The sequence below is a fragment of the Dipodomys spectabilis genome, unplaced genomic scaffold (genome assembly GCF_019054845.1).
Source record: "Dipodomys spectabilis isolate Male_0828 unplaced genomic scaffold, ASM1905484v1 ptg000002l, whole genome shotgun sequence".
Classification (NCBI taxonomy): domain Eukaryota; kingdom Metazoa; phylum Chordata; class Mammalia; order Rodentia; family Heteromyidae; genus Dipodomys; species Dipodomys spectabilis.
In genome coordinates this window covers 19,321,754-19,337,297 of record NW_024870679.1, presented here as the reverse complement: position 1 = coordinate 19,337,297, position 15,544 = coordinate 19,321,754, and the positions used below count along the sequence as shown (strand labels likewise).

The following is a 15,544-nucleotide window of genomic DNA, read 5'->3' as shown; positions in this document are numbered from 1 at the left end:
CTGCATCCAAGCTGGGTGCCAGTGGCTCACATCAGTAACCCTAGCTACTCAGGAGGTTGAGATCTGAGAATCGAGATTCAAAGCCAGCCCAGACAGAAAAGTACATGAGACTCTTATCTCCAATTAACCAACAAAAAACCAGAAAAGGGGAAACGTGGCTCAAGTGGTAAAGTGTCAGCCTTGAGTGAAAAAAGCTAAGCAAGAGCATGAGTCCCTGAGTTCAAGCCCCAGTACCAACACAAATATACATATGTGTATGCCTAAATGTTACAAAGCACCAGAGAGGCCACAGAAGAAGTAAGAGCAGAACACAGCAGGCAACTGGCAAAGGAGACAGTGGTCACTTACACCTGAGTGACTAGAAAGAAGAGGAGGAAATGGCACAAGAGAGGCAACCTTCAGGAGGGAGGACAGGGAGGGGGTGGGGGGAGACCACTCCAGGGGACTACTCCAGGCATTCTAGCCAGAACAAAGGCCTGGTGGGAGGAAACAGAGACTATATCTGGAGAGAAAGCACTCAGCTTTCTATGATTAGATCTTGGCCCTCAGCTTACACCAGTCAGACAAGAAACTAGAGAAGGGACAGACCTGTGAGCATTTCTGTGATCACTTTATCCAGGGTAATGAATAGTGCATTCGTATGTTGGAGGGCCATGTTCATATCTACTCTTCCTCCTGATTGTGAAATCTGTGCTTCATGTTTTCCAACGGCCCCATTTCTAGCTTCTCAGCCTCACACAATGTGTGTGTGTGTGTGTGTGTGTGTGTGTGTGTGTGTGTGTGTGTGTGTGTGTGTGTGTGTGTATGTGTTATGTGTGAGAGCATGCCAGTCCTGAGGGCTTAAACTCAGAGCCTGGACAGTATCCCTGATGATTTTCTTGCTCAAGGCTGATGCTCAAACCCTGAAGCCACAGTTCCACTTCCAGCGTTTTGATGGTTAACTGGAGATAAGAATCCATAGCCTTTCCTTCCCAGCGTCTGGCTTGGACCTGCAATCCTCAGATCTCAGCCTCCTGAGTAACGAGGATTATAAGCATGAGCCATCAGCACTGTGCTGCCTTGCACAATTATTCACTGTGTACTAGAGTGTGCAAAGGAAGGAAGCTGTAGGTGGCTGTGTCCCAGTGTGTGGCCATTAGCAAGTCCCTCTGGCTTCTGTTTTTGTCATCTATAAAAAGGTAATGCGTACAAGATGATCTTTCAGTTCTCTTTTACTCTGACAGTCTGTATAAGGGAGGTGTCTTTTTTGTTGTTGTTTGCAGTCAATATTTGGAAATCCAAACAGCAGTTTACAGAGGTGTCAAGAGATTAGTGAACTAGGAAGGCCAAACTAAGGGATAGGTTACATGAGAAGTGGACAATGATTCTGGTTAATTTACTCACACAACAAAGAGACGCTTCTTCCTGCTGTGCAGATCCAGCGTTGTCTCCTCCAGCATTTCCTCCTTTGAAAAGAACATAAACACAACTTAGATTACTACTGTTATATGTCTTAGTGAAAATATATTCCTAAAACATGAGAAGCCTGAGTAAAACCCAGCAGTTTGTGTGTGTGTGTGTGTGTATGTGTGTGTGTGTGTGTGTGTGTGTGTGTGTGTGTGTGTGAGTGTGTGTGAATACTGGGGTTTAAACTCAGGGCCTCAAACTCTTGCTTGGCTTTTCTGTTCAAGGTTGGCACCATACCTCTTGAGCCAGGCCTCCATTTTCTGACCCAGAAGTTTTATCCATCTGGATTTAGTTCTGTTGTGTTTTTTTTTTTTAATGGTAATATTTTTTCTTTTCATTTCATTAATTTTATTTTATTTTGTTTGTTTTTGTGGTACCAGGAATCAAACCGAGGGCCTCATGCTTACTAGGCAAGCACTCTACCACTAAGCCACATACCAAGAACTTAGTTCTGTCTTTATTAGCTCCACAGAATTCATGGACATCTGTCAGGTGCCCTCTGTGTCTTTCAAAAATTCTTCTCTTAGCCGGGTACCAGTGGCAACAACCTGTAATCTTTACTACTCAGGAGGCTGAGATCTAAGGATCATGGTTCAAAGCCAGCCTGGGCAGGAAAGTCTATGAGACTCTTATCTCCAATTAACCACCAGAAAACCAGAAGTGGTGCTGTAGTTCAAGTGGTAGAGCGCTCGCCTTGAGCTGAAGAGCACAGGGACAACTCCCAGGCCCAGAGTTCAAGCTCCATGACTGACAAAAAGAAAAAAAAATTCTTCTGTTTTTAAGTTAGTAGTATAATTTGACATTCTGCTCTACTGGCTTATTACTAGCCCGATCATCAAAATACAAGATTCAATTATAAGGCAATTCCTATTGGCCAAATACAGCGATAAGTTTTCTCTTATCTTCCGGGCTATTCAATCTTTGTTTTGATGATACCAGAGAGCCTTCAACTCTCTTTTTAAAAAATCATTTTTCACTGATGATATGATTTTTGTTTTTGAGCCGTTCTCACTAGCCCAGGCTGGCATTGAACTTGTTCTGTATCCTACCAGAGCCTTCAAAGTGCTAAAGCTATAGAAAGGTGCCACCATCCCAGGCCATGATATGATTTTTATTTTGGTTTGGTTTTTAATGCTACACCTGGGGTTTGAACTCAGAGCCTGGGCACTGTCCCTGAGCTTTTTTGCTGGAAGCTGGAGTTCTACTACCTGAGCCACTGCTCCAGTTCTAGGTTTGCTTTTTTTTGGTGGGTTAATTGAAAATAAGAGTCTCCTGGACTTTATTATCTGGGCTGGCTTCGAACCACTACCCACAGATGTCAGTTTCCTGAGTGGCTAGGATTATAGGTGTGAATCAACGGCACCTACCTTCCTCAAGTCTTCTCTTAATTAAAACAAATTTTCCACTGGATCCTTGTACCAACACACATACACAAGAAGATTTGTGTCTGTCAGTTTGTTAAAACTTAATGATAGTCTTTTCCTAAAAAATAGTATTCATATCTTCACATCCAGTACTGAGCTCATATATATATAATTATCATATTTCTTGACATAATATCTATATTTACTCATAAAACCAAAAAAAGATTCTCCCTTGGACTGCATTTGTATAATAAACTGTAACCATGGGTTGAATCTTGTTTTTCTTTTCTGTTAAGCATGGCTGTTAAATTTGTTCTAGGGATTCATCTCCCATAGTGGCTTGTGAAGTGGCCACAGTAATTTGGAGATGCTTCAACTGAGTGGCACTTCCTTGAAAACAAACCTCGAGAATGGGAAAAGAGGCCTCTTTATTACTTGGGAAGACAGAAAGAGAAGACGGAGCAGTACCCCGCCCTTGCTCCCTCAGCCCTCTGGGCTCTCACTTGGCTCTCTGTGGACTCTGTCCTGATGTGGGCCTTCCTTGGGGAGGGGACTCTGCCTGGATTCCGTGTTCAGAGTGTCATTAAACAAACAGGATGGATAGTGTGGCACTTCTTCCTCCGAACAGGGGCTCAGCAAACTACACTGTGGCTTCCTCTTCTCCTGGGCCTTCTGCTGAGAAGCTGCTTGCTGGTTGCTCCATCTCAAGCTGTTACTTGAAAAAAAAAAGATTTTTTTTTTTTTGGTCAGTCCTGGGATTTGAACTCAGGGCCTGGGTACTATCTCTGAGCTTTTTGCTCAAGACTAGAGCTCTACCACTTGAGCCACAGTGTCACTTCTGGCTTTTTCTGAGGAATGGAACCCAGGACTTCAGGCACGGTAGGCAGGCACTCTACCACTGAGCCACCTTCCCAGCCCAAAGCCAACATATTCTTTTATTTTATTTGTGAACATACTGTACAGAGGGGTTACAATTACATGGACAGGATAATGCATACATTTCTTACCAAGCATTGCAGCCTCCTCCTTTGTTTACCCTTCACATCCCTTCCCAGCCTCCCCCCTCCAAAGCCAACATATTCTAACATGCCTATTTATCCCTAAATCCATTCACAGCATTTAAGGTTTATTTATTTTTGTTTTGCTTTGTTTTTTTTGGCGCTGAGTCCTGGGGCTTTAACTCAGGTCCTGGATATTATCCCCAGGATTCTTTTTCTCAACGCTAGCACTCTACCACTTTGAGCCACAGTGCCACTTCTGGTTTTCTGATGGTTAACTGGAGATAAGAGTCTCATGAACTTTTCTGCCTGGGTTGGCTTCAAATTGCTACTCAGGCCCCTGAGTAGCTGGGATTACAGGCATGAGTCACCAGCACCTGGCTAGCATCTAGGTTGTTTTTTTTTTATGGGTTGAACTGTATATGAAAGATACTTTGAGAGATCGGAACAAATATTCTTCATAATCAGATATCTCCCTACCTAAGGTACCATGCACAAAAAAAAAAAATTCATGACATTTTCACCAAACACAGTATCTGAAACTTAATACAATATAATTTTAATCTCTCCATCTCTGAGACTGGATCTCATTATGTAACCCTGGCTGGTCTGGCCTGAACTTACTATGTAGCCTACATTGGCTTCTAACTCAAAATCCTCCCATGTCATCCTTCTAGAAGCTAACGTGCTGGGATTATAGGCATGTGCTCCCCAGTTTGGCTCTCAGTTTCTCTTTGATATCATGAAGTCAAAATAATATTCTCCAGAAAAATTCCCAATATAGAAACGGATGCATTCCTTTCCTTATCTCCAAAGGCAGATGATTACAATTTTTTTTTTAGCATTCTATGAAAACTACACTGAAAATACACTGTAGAAATATAGTGTTTCCAGATGAGAAACTCTTCTCATAGAAGACCTAGCAAAAGTTGGGGAAAAGTAGCATGAGCCACTAAAAGGCTAAATTATCAAAGAATGAAAAAAATCTGACATCCTAGGCTATGTATTGGGTGGCTCGTGCCTGTAATCCTAGACACTCAGGAAACTGAGTAGTCTGAGTAGCTCAGAGTGACCCACCAGTGCCCAGATTTCTGTCTCATATTTCTAATCAGTGTTCATGGTTTCCTTTCTTTTCTATCTCCTTCCTTCTCTTGCTCATTCTCTCTAAGTTGAGACAGGATTACACTGTGTAGTCTAGGCTGGCCTTGAACAAGTGATCCTCGTGGCTCAGCCTCCTGATGCTGGGATTGTAGATTTGTGAAATCAGGCCTGGCCCACTACTCCCTTCTTTTTCTAAAGTTTCAGTTAAAGCTTTGCTTGGTTCTTGCCTTTGGTACAGCAGCATCTCCTACCTACACTGTCTCCTTTCTTCAACCAACCTTACTAGCTCTGATCCGTATTATCTATGGGGCCTGAGGCAAATTGTTTCACTTTAATCCTCGATTTAGAGTAAGACCAGAGTACCAGTGTCACAAATGAAAACAAATGCTGGACACTGGTGGCTCACACCTGTAACCCTAGCTACTCAAGAGGCTGAGATCTGAGAAACGTGGTTTGAAAGCAAGTATGGACAGGAGAGTCAGTGAGACTCTTATGTTAAATTAATCACCCATTAATTAATTCTTAAATAAGCCAAAAATGGAGTTATGGCTTAAAGAGTAGAATGCCCTGAGTTCAAATTCTAGGATGGGTGCAAGCACACATACATACACACACACACACACACACACACACACAAACATACACACATAATGTAAACAATATCCTAGGCTCCCCCCCCCCCCACACACACACACAAGGCTGTAAATTGAGAAACTGATAAAAAGAAAATCTTGGGGTTGGAGGTGTGGCCTAGCTGGTAGACCACTAGCCAATGAGCAAAAGTGACAGGTACAGAGACTCCCTGTCTCAAATCTAAAATGTCAAGAAAGAAAAAATCTTAATGATTCTCATCTTCCTACTCAAGAAAAAAATTTTGTTTGGTTGGTGTGGGGCTTGAACTCTGGGCCTGGGAGCTGTCCCTCAGCTCTTCAGCTCAAGGTCAGCTCTATACCGCTTGAGCCACAGCGCCAAGTCCGGTTTTCTGGTGGTTAATTGGAGATAAAGGTCTCACGGACGTTCCTGTCCAGCCTGGCTTTGAACCATGATCCTCAGATCTCAGCCTCCTGAGTAGCTAGGATTACAGCCACGGGCGCCTGGCTCTCCAAAACTATTCTTGAGCAACCCACAAAATGGATCAATTCAATCTTCATTGAATATCATTGCCAATCACTGATCTGGGTCCTGGAAACACAAGGATAAATAGACCAGGACATTGCTTCTGTGGAATTGATATTCCAGGATAGGGAAAGAAATGGAATAAAAAGAAGGAATAATAAGAAATACAGGTTGGGCATCAGTGGCTCATGCCTGTAATCCTAGCTACTTAGGAGTCTGAGATCTAAGGATCATGGTTCAAAACCAGGCCAGGCAGGAAATTCAAAGAGACTCTTATCTCCCATTAACACCAAAAATTCAGAAGTGAAGCTTTGGCTCAAGTGAAAGAGTGCCAGACTTGTGTGAAGAAACTAAGTATTCAGGTTCTGAGTTCAAGCCCAAGTACCTGCACACAAAAAAAGCAGTTAATACTGTCTCAACTGTGTATTTCAGACATCTGGATTCTGGCTCAGGTAGAGCTTTGTATTACATAAGGAACAGGAACTATATAATTCTTCAGCCTAGCAGGGGCTCAAAAATTAGTAATGATCATAATTGTTTAGGAACATTGTGGATTTGTTCTGTGTGTGTGTGTATGTGTGTGTGTGTGTGTACACATGCTGGAACTGGGGTTTGAACTCAGAGCCTCACACTCTTGCTTAGCTCTTTCACTCAAGGCTGGAGCTCTACCACACTTCCACTTGCAGCTTTATGCTAGTTAAATGGAGATAGAAGTCTCATGGATTTGTCTGCCTGGGCTGGCTAGGAGCCTTGATCCTCATGTCTCAGCCTCCTGAGTAGCTAGAATTATAGAACTGAGCCACCAGTGCCTGACTATTGCGTTAAATATTGTATAAAATCATTTATAATCAGAAACATTTCACAAAACTCTTGAGGTATAGTTGTTTTCTTTCCCTCCCTTTTAATGTAAACTTCTCAGGCGTGTCGTCTTACACTCACTATTTCCATTTCCTCAACTTGTGTCTATTTGGTTTCTTCCCCAACCATCCCTCTAAAATTGTTCCCAATGAAATCTCACTTCTCCCTATGGAGTAGATTTCTGGGCCAGGGGAGGGAAGATGACTTCAGGGAAACAACAACCTAGAGCAGAGTGGATTAGAACAGAACAGAGGAAACAAGGAAGCAGAAAGGGAAGCCATTCCTTCCAACTTAAAAGAATGATCCAGAACCAAAATTAAACCAAGCACTCACCTTTTCCCAAGAGTCAGGCAATCCAGTTAGAAGCCATCCCATCTACACAGAAGAGAGAGAGTCCTGATGCATGTGAACTCCAAGCAGAGACAAGCTGAGAACCCCACACAGGCCCAGAAGGATGAGTTCTAGGGAATGGTAAACCAAGAGGAATTTCAAACACATCAAGTTATCAGGGGCCTTCAGTGGGGCTGTCTCAAGAATATCTAATAAAACAAAAATAATCAAATACATCTAGTTGACCATGTCCCTGTTGAGAGCTGGGCTCCCAGGGGTGCTCCTATACTGGATAGTCAACAGAGTGCCTGCCACACCCAACTTCCTCTTCGAGATGAAACTGCCCCACCCACAGCCCCCTGCTTTGAGAGACAAAGCTAGGTTGCTCTTTACCTGGGGATGGCTCCTGATTGGACCAGGAATCAGGGCCACCTCTGCAAAAATCAGGTCTTGAATGGAAAAGATGCCTTGAATCCATCGGATTCCTCTTTCCAGAGTTTGAATTAGGACATGTAGATATCAAGAGATCATGAAGATGGACGCTGAAAGAAAGCCATAGAAAGGAATGGGGCCAGGGACCATTATAACAAATGAGAGTTAGTGATTAGAAATGGCAGCAGGGAGCTGGTGGCTCCCATCTATAACCCTCGCTAGTCAAGAGGCTGAGATCTGAAAAAGAAAGCAGAATTTGTGGATACACAGCAATTATGAAGTAAAGAGCTGGAGAGTAAACAGAGGGTATGATTTCAAGTAGAAAAGGACACACCTGGCAAGAAGGAGCCAAGAAATGAATGGTGTGTGACTGCCAGGAAACTCTAGTCACCTGGCTCTCCTGAGACCCACATTCGTGCCACCAGATGGATCTGCCTGTTGTTGTTGGGCCAAGCCCAAGTTGTTAGGCTCTGATGCTAATGGTTCTTGGGCATCTCCAATGAACAAGGCCACTGAAGGGACGCTGATAGAAGAACATGGTGGTTCCTCCTCCTCTTCTGTTTCCTCCTTCTCCTCCTCTTCTGTTTCCTCCTTCTCCTCCTCTTCGTCGTCCTCCTCCTCTTCCTCCTCTTCCTCCTCCTCCTCCTCCTCCTCCTCCTCCTCCTCCTCCTCCTCCTCCTCCTCCTCCCACCTGTGGAGTTTCTTCATCCCTTGGCGTTACAGCATCTTTACCTGCAAAATGTCAGTAACAGTGCTTAGTTACTATAGGTTAAGTCCTTTGAAGAGTGCTTGGTACAGAGTTCCTGCTTTATGGAGCAGAGGGGAGGGGAGGCACAAGCTGAGCCTTGGGATAAGAAGTTTGCTTCTGTTTCAGGAGGTCATGACGAGGGCGGGGGCACAAAAAGACAAAGTGTTTCTAAGCATCTCCTGGAATGAATGTCTAGACATTCTGAAGCGACAAGGAGGCTCTTGCGCAGAAGCATAGGTAGCTTAGCCCACACATTCCTGGAGAATGTTCTGGAGGTCCTGACCACTCAGGTACCAAGGCCTGCAAGTTCTAGAGTACTCTTGAGCTGGGCACTTGTGACTCACATCTGTCATTCTAGATATGCAGGGGGATGAGATCTATAGATCATGGTTCAAAGCCAGCCCAGGGAGAAAAGTCTAGGAGACTCCTGTCTCCAACCAACTGGCAAAAACCTGGAGATGGAGCTATGGCTCAAGTAGTAGAGCACCAGCTAGCTAAGTGACAGTACCCAGATTCTGAATGTAAGCCCCAGTACCAGCACATACTCACACACACACACAAAGTAAATTGTTACCATTTTGAAAATGTAAGTTTTCCCCCAAAAGACCAAGAAAATCAAACCTTTGACATCTGTTTGATGCATATATAATAGAAATTTTTTTTTTAAAAAAAAGCATAAAAACAAGAGCTGATTGACCTGAATGAACGATATCTCTGATTCCTCGTAGAATGCTGAAGGAAACAGCCCTGGGGGGAGGGGGTGTGTTTATGACCTTATTCGATGTGTCAGAGGAAATGTCAGCAATTTGGAAATTCAACACAACTTGACAGAAAAACAGCTTTGATTTTCTAATTCCACCACAAGTCCTACCTCAGTCTAATTATTTTCTAGGGAACAAATCTCTGCTTGGCCACGATTCCAACAACTGATGAATAACAGTACATGGTGTCATGTACTGATCACGTTAATGGACAGTCGACATTAGACAGGGCATCATTTTGCCATTCTTTTATTTTTTTAATTTTTTTTTGGTCCAGTCGGGGGCCTGAACTCTGGGCCTGGGCGCTGTCCCTCAGCTCTTCAGCTCAAGGCTAGCGCTCTACCACTTGAGCCACAGCGCCACTTCCGGTTTTTTTCTTTTTGCTTATGTGGTGCTGAGGAATCGAACCCAGGGCCTCAGGCATGCAAGGCAAGCGCTCTACCACTGAGCCACCTTCCCAGCCCTTGCCATTCTTTATGACAAATTTTGGTATTAACGGGAAACTTCAAGATAAAAGTGGTCTAAAAATACATACAATATAAGAACAGTTTCTAAATTTCAGTGTATTGACATTTGAGGCCAGGTAATTGTTTGTTGGGGAGTCATTCTGGGCATAAAGGGGGTCCCTCTCTTTAGATGTGAGTCACACCCTCATAGTTGCAACCATCCAAAATGTCTCCAGGCCTTGGTAAAAGCTGCCCCTCAGTGGTTTCTTACTCTTAAGAAATAAATCTAGTGCTAGGAAATCAGAAACCATGACCTCAGACGTTGCAAATACTTATGAGTAGGCATGCCATTTAATTCGCTAATTAGTTTGGGTAGCTGGGGGCTCACTTTGCTTATAAATCAAGCCAACTCTTCCCTCTGAATCATAGTTAGAGAACGACAACTTGTGTAGAGTAAACATAATTTTCACAGTCAGTATAGCATGGAGACGAAGCGCTTAGCTCCCAAATCAGACATTCTTGGTTGGAAATCCTGACTCTGCTATTTGCTTACTAAGTAACCTGTGTTTGCTCCTCCCTCCCTCCCTCCCTCCCTCCCTCCCTCCCTCCCTCCCTTCCTTCCTCCCTCCCTCCCTCCCTCCCTCCCTCCCCTCTTTCCTTCTTTCCTTCCTTCCTTCTTTCCTTCCTTCCTTCCTTCTTTCTTTCCTTCCTTCCTTCCTTCCTTCCTCCCTCCCTCCCCTCTTTCCTTCCTTCCTTCCTTCCCTTCTTCCTTCCTTCCTTCCTATCTTCCTTTTCTACTTAGACTGGCACTAGGTGTTAAAATCAGCCTCATGCACTGGCTTGGCTTTTTCAGTCAAGGCTGGTGCTCTACCACTTGAGCCAGATATCCATTTCTGGGTTTTTGCTGGTTAGTTGAAGATAGGAGCCTCATGGATTTCTTGGCCCAGGCTGGCTTCAAACCTTGATCCTCAAATCTCAGCCTCCTAAGTAGCTAAGATTACAGGTGCAAGATACCAGCACCTGGCCAGAGATAAGTTTCTATAATTCTTTCCATTATTTCCTGTCTGCACAGTAATAATTGCACATTTGAGAGGACATAATTCAGGATAATTCAGTGAACTTGAGGTGCTAAGAATTGAGCCCAGCCAGTAGGTGTTTCTTGCTTTTTTTTTTTTTTTTTTTGGTCCGGTCATGGGGCCTGAACTCTGGGCCTGGACAATGTCCCTCAGCTCTTCAGCTCAAGGCTAGCGCTCTACCACTTGAGCTACAGCACCACTTCTGTTTTTTTTTTTTCTTTTTTGCTTACGTGGTGCTGAGGAATCGAACCCAGGGCCTCATGCATGCAAGGCAAGCACTCTACCACTGAGCCACCTTCCCAGCCCTATTTCTTGTTACACTTAAACTGACAACAACCCTTAAAGCTAGGCAATATTATTTCTTTTTTATATGTGCAGAAGGGAATAATAGGGGCAATCAAGTCTTAAATCACATACAGTCATATCACACTGTTAAGTCATTTGGCTGGCAAGAAGAAGAGATAAAATACATTTTAAAAGTTTTACAAATTGCTAGATGCCGGTAGCTCATGCTTATAATCCTGGTACTCAGGAAGCTAATATCTGAGGATTGGGATTTGCAGTCAGCCTTAGCAGGAAAGTCTGTGAGACTCTTATCTCCAATTAACCAACAAAAAGCTGTAAGTGGAACTGTGACCCACATGGAAAAAACTCAGGGAGAGTACCAGGCTTTGAATTCAGGCCCCAGTACTACCATAAGGGTAGGTAGGGTCAAGGGGAGTTGAATGAAGAGCGGAAGTAGGGGGTGCAGCCATAACATGCAATGGATATCCTATGAAATTAAGAAACTGGTAGAGGTATGGCTCCCCTGCCAGCAGGGGAGGGGGACAAGCAAGAGCACAAGGCCCTGAGTTCAAGCCCCAACACTGCCACCAAAAAGAGGAGGGGGCTAGGAATGTGGCTTAGTGGTAGAGTGCTTGCCTAGCATGAATGAAGCCCTGGGTTCGATTCCTCAGTAGGACATAAGCAGAAAAAGCCAGAAGTGGTGCTATGGCTCAAGTGGTAGAGTGCTAGCCTTCAGCAAAAGAAGCCTGGGATAGTGCCAGGCCCTGAGTTCAAGCCCCAGGAATGGCGGGGGAGAGAGGGGGAAGTAATAGCCAAGAAAGTTGAGGGGAGAGGTAGCCTTGGGAGAGATAGGGTAGAATAATGAAAAGAGTGACATCAATCAAGATACATTAGATTCATAAATTGATTTGTTGAATGGTAACTCCTTTGTACAACTGCTGTACATACAATAAAAATAAAATATCAATTCAGAAATATAATAATAAAGAGAGGAAGAGTGACCTTTCAAATTCCAAGACTCCAGGCTTGGGTGGGACACAATGTAAACCTGGGAGAAAGTTCTCCATTTGGGGGAATCCCACTGGAGACCTGTCCACTTGGCTTGGTGGACTGGCAAGGAGCAGTGGAAAGATTCAGCTTTACAAGAAAGCCACGGTGCCAGCTGAGTAGAGCTTTGAGAGCCTGGGCCAGGTTTGCGAACATCCTGAGGATGTTTACTCATCTGCAAAATGGACACAAAGACACCTGCTCTGCCATCGTCACGGAGGCTGCTCAGAGTCATGAGAGGAAATGTGTGTGGCCAAAGCCTGCCCGACCATGGCCCGCTGGGTGGACAGGGGTGGAAAGGCCAGGTTCTCTCTGCCCGCTCTCCTGATGACGGGTCTTCCCCTCAAGCCCTTGCTCCTGCCAAAAGACCCATCTCAAGTTCAGGGTCAGCTGCAGTAGGTTCAGAGGGGGAGGCCCCTGTGTGTCAGGGCGGGGCTGGGCCTTCCGCTGCCTGGGTGCAGGGTGGACAGCAGCAGCTGCTGATCCATTGCTCGGCGGCGGCTGGGCCCAGGCAGGGACAGATGAGGTGTCTCTGGTGACCTTCCTGCCTCAGTGAGTGTGGGAACGCAAGGCTTCCCAGGCGAGGGAGTGGGAACATAAACAACGTGGTCCCTGCTGAAGTTCAGCGTCTCCTCCCAGCTTCTAGACACTTTTAATAGGGAGGAAGCCCAGCCTGGCCCCCATGCGGCTGCCCAGGGTTGTGGAGGGGAAAGAGCTTGGATTTGGATTTGGTGGTGGGGGGGGAGGGTGGAGAGCCTGTATGGAGGGGGGGGGTCACTCTCACTTTCTAATGTGTTTTTTTTTGTTGTTCTTTGGGATTTGTTTGTTGGTGGTGGGGGGGGGGGGCGGGTGAGTCCTGGGGCTTGAACTCAGGGCTTGGGTGCTGTCTTTAGCTCTCTCCACTCAAGGTTGGTGCTCTACCATATGAGCCACAGCTCCACTTCTGCCTTTTTGGTGGTTGATTGGCTATAAGAGTGTCATGGACTTTGTTTCCCAGAGCTGGCTTTGAACCACGATTCTCAAGTCTCAGCCTCTCGAGTCCTTCAACCTAATCTTCACGTGGAGCTCTTCTGCATTTGACATGTGCCAGGCACTATGAGGTGCTGGGGATACCTCCCGCAGCATGATGAGGTCGCTGGCTTCCAAGTGCTTGTGTTCTTGCTGGAAAAAACATCTACTAGTGGAGAAATGTTCTTCAAAAGAGATGCTCACGACGCTGTGAATGCTGACAGAAGACTAGGTTGGCTCCAGCCTGAAAGCAGGAGGATGCTGAGAGTCTCTGAGACTCTTATCTCCAATTAATCACCAAAAAGCTGGAAGTGGAGCTGTGGTTCAAGTGGCAGAGCACCAGCTGTAGGCGAAAAAGGCAAGCAAAAGCACCAGGCTGAGTTCAAGGCCCAGTTTTGTTGTGTGTGCACACACACATGCCAATGCTAAAAAATGAAATAAAATTACCACGATGTTCATCAAGGACATATTTAACGCATGATTTCAGTTATGAAATGCCCCAGGTGGAGAGCCAGGGAGAGGGAAGGGGCTGGGGAAACCAGGGGAGAAAGAAGTCACATGTCAGTGGCTCACACCTTTAATCCTAGCTACTCTGAAGGCTGAGATCTGAGAATCACACCTCAAAGCCAGTCCAGACCCTCCCCCCAAAAACGCCCATGAGACTGCTATCTCCAATTCTCCAGCCAGAAGTAGTTCAAGTGGTAGAACACCAGCTTGAGCAGAAAAAGCTCAGGGATGGCACCCAGGTCTAGAGTTCAAGCCCCAGTTCATGCATTCCAAACAAAACAAAAACAGGGGTCTATGAAGACATTGAGGGAAGACAGCACTTATTTGAGGAACCAAAAATGAATAATATTACACAGCTGCTGCTTGCGGGATGTACCAGGGCCTCGCCCTCTCCCCTGAGTTTGGCTTTGTATCTGTTACTCACCCACCATAATACCTGTCACCCACACTCCTCTCTCTCTCTGTCTCTGTCTCTGTCTCTCTCTCTCTGGGGCTGATCCTGGGACTTAAAATCAGGGCCTGGGTGCTAGCTCTTAGCTTTTTTTTTTTTTTTGGTTGGTTGTGGGGCTTGAACTCTGGGTTTGGGCACTGTCCCTGTGCTCTTCAGCTCAAGGCGAGCACTCTACCGCTTGAGCCACAGCACCACTTCCGGTTTTCTAGCAGTTTATTGGAGATAAGAGTCTCATGAACTTTCCTGCCCGGGCTGGCTTTGAACCATGATCCTCAGATCTCAGCCTCTTGAGTAGCTAGGATTACAGGCGTGAGCCACCCACACCTGGCTTATCTCTTAGCTTTTTTGCTCAAGGCTATGCTGGCGCTCTAACTGGGAGCCAGACTCAAGCTTGTAATTCTAGCTATTCAGGAGACTGAGATCTGAGGATTATGGTTCAAAACCAGACTAGATAGAAAAGTCTGTGATGTTTATCTCCAATTAACCACCCAAAAGCTGGAAGTGGAGCTGTGGCTCAAGTGATAGAGCACTAGCCTTGAGCAAAAAAGTCAAGCAAAAGCACCAGGCCAAGTTCAAGGCCCAATTTTGGTGTGCATGCGCACACACACACACACACACACACACACACACACACACACACACACACACGGCAATGCTAAAAGATGAAATAAAATTACCACAATGTGCATCAAGGACACATATAATGAGCAAATTCAGTTGTGAAATGCCACAGCAGCAGTTGTGGGATAGCATGATTAAACGAGTCTCATCTCCAAACTAATCAAACAAAAAGCAGCAGCAAGAAAATGCTATCACCAAACTGAGATAATTACCGGCAGTGCCAAATTGCAGGAGGGAGAATTCTGTGGCTATGACCCCCCAAGTTCCAAAGGTTACAGTGTGATGATAGCACAGCTGCACACACAGGGTGAATGGCCGGGCTCCCTGTCAGCTGATGAAGAAACTGGAGGCTGTCTCGACATTGCCCACCAAGGGCCAGGGTCTGCATCAGCCTGTAGTGGAATTCAAGATGGCAGCTGAAGAATGAATTCTTTTTGTTGTTGTTTTTTTGTTTTGTTTTGTTTTTTTGGGGTCCGGTCGTGGGGTCTGAACTCTGGGCCTGGGCGCTGTCCCTCAGCTCTTCAGCTCAAGGCTAGCGTTCTACCACTTGAGCCACAGCGCCACTTCTGGCTTTTTTCTTTTTGGTTATGTGGTGCTGAGGAATCGAACCCAGGGCCTCATGCATGCAAGGCAAGCGCTCTACCACTGAGCCACCTTCACAGCCCCTGAAGAATGAATTCTTAAGTCTCCTAGTATTCACCTTGTGCCTCTCCATTTTGTGTATATGTGTGCCAGTACTAAGGTTTGAACTCAGAGCCTCATGATCTCACTTGGCTTTTTTACTCAAGGCTGGCACTCTACCACTCGAACCATACTTCCACTTCTGGCTCAATTGGAGATGAGAGTCTCATGGACTTTACTGCCCAGGCTGGCTGCAAACCACAGTCCTCAGATCTCAGCCTCCTGAGTAGTTCAGATTATTGGTGTGAGCCATCAACATCCAGCCTCC

General features: G+C 45.4%; 1 long non-coding RNA gene across 1 annotated transcript; it reads right to left on the bottom strand.

Annotated features, from left to right (window-relative positions):
- Positions 1-1,247: 1,247 nt before the first annotated feature.
- On the bottom strand, positions 1,248-7,473 carry LOC122112489. Its single transcript, XR_006148223.1, has 3 exons — positions 7,217-7,473; positions 3,314-3,525; positions 1,248-1,445 (listed from the first exon to the last, which is right to left on the bottom strand). It is a non-coding gene; the product is annotated as an uncharacterized LOC122112489 (long non-coding RNA).
- Between the last annotated feature and the right edge of the window lie 8,071 nt (positions 7,474-15,544).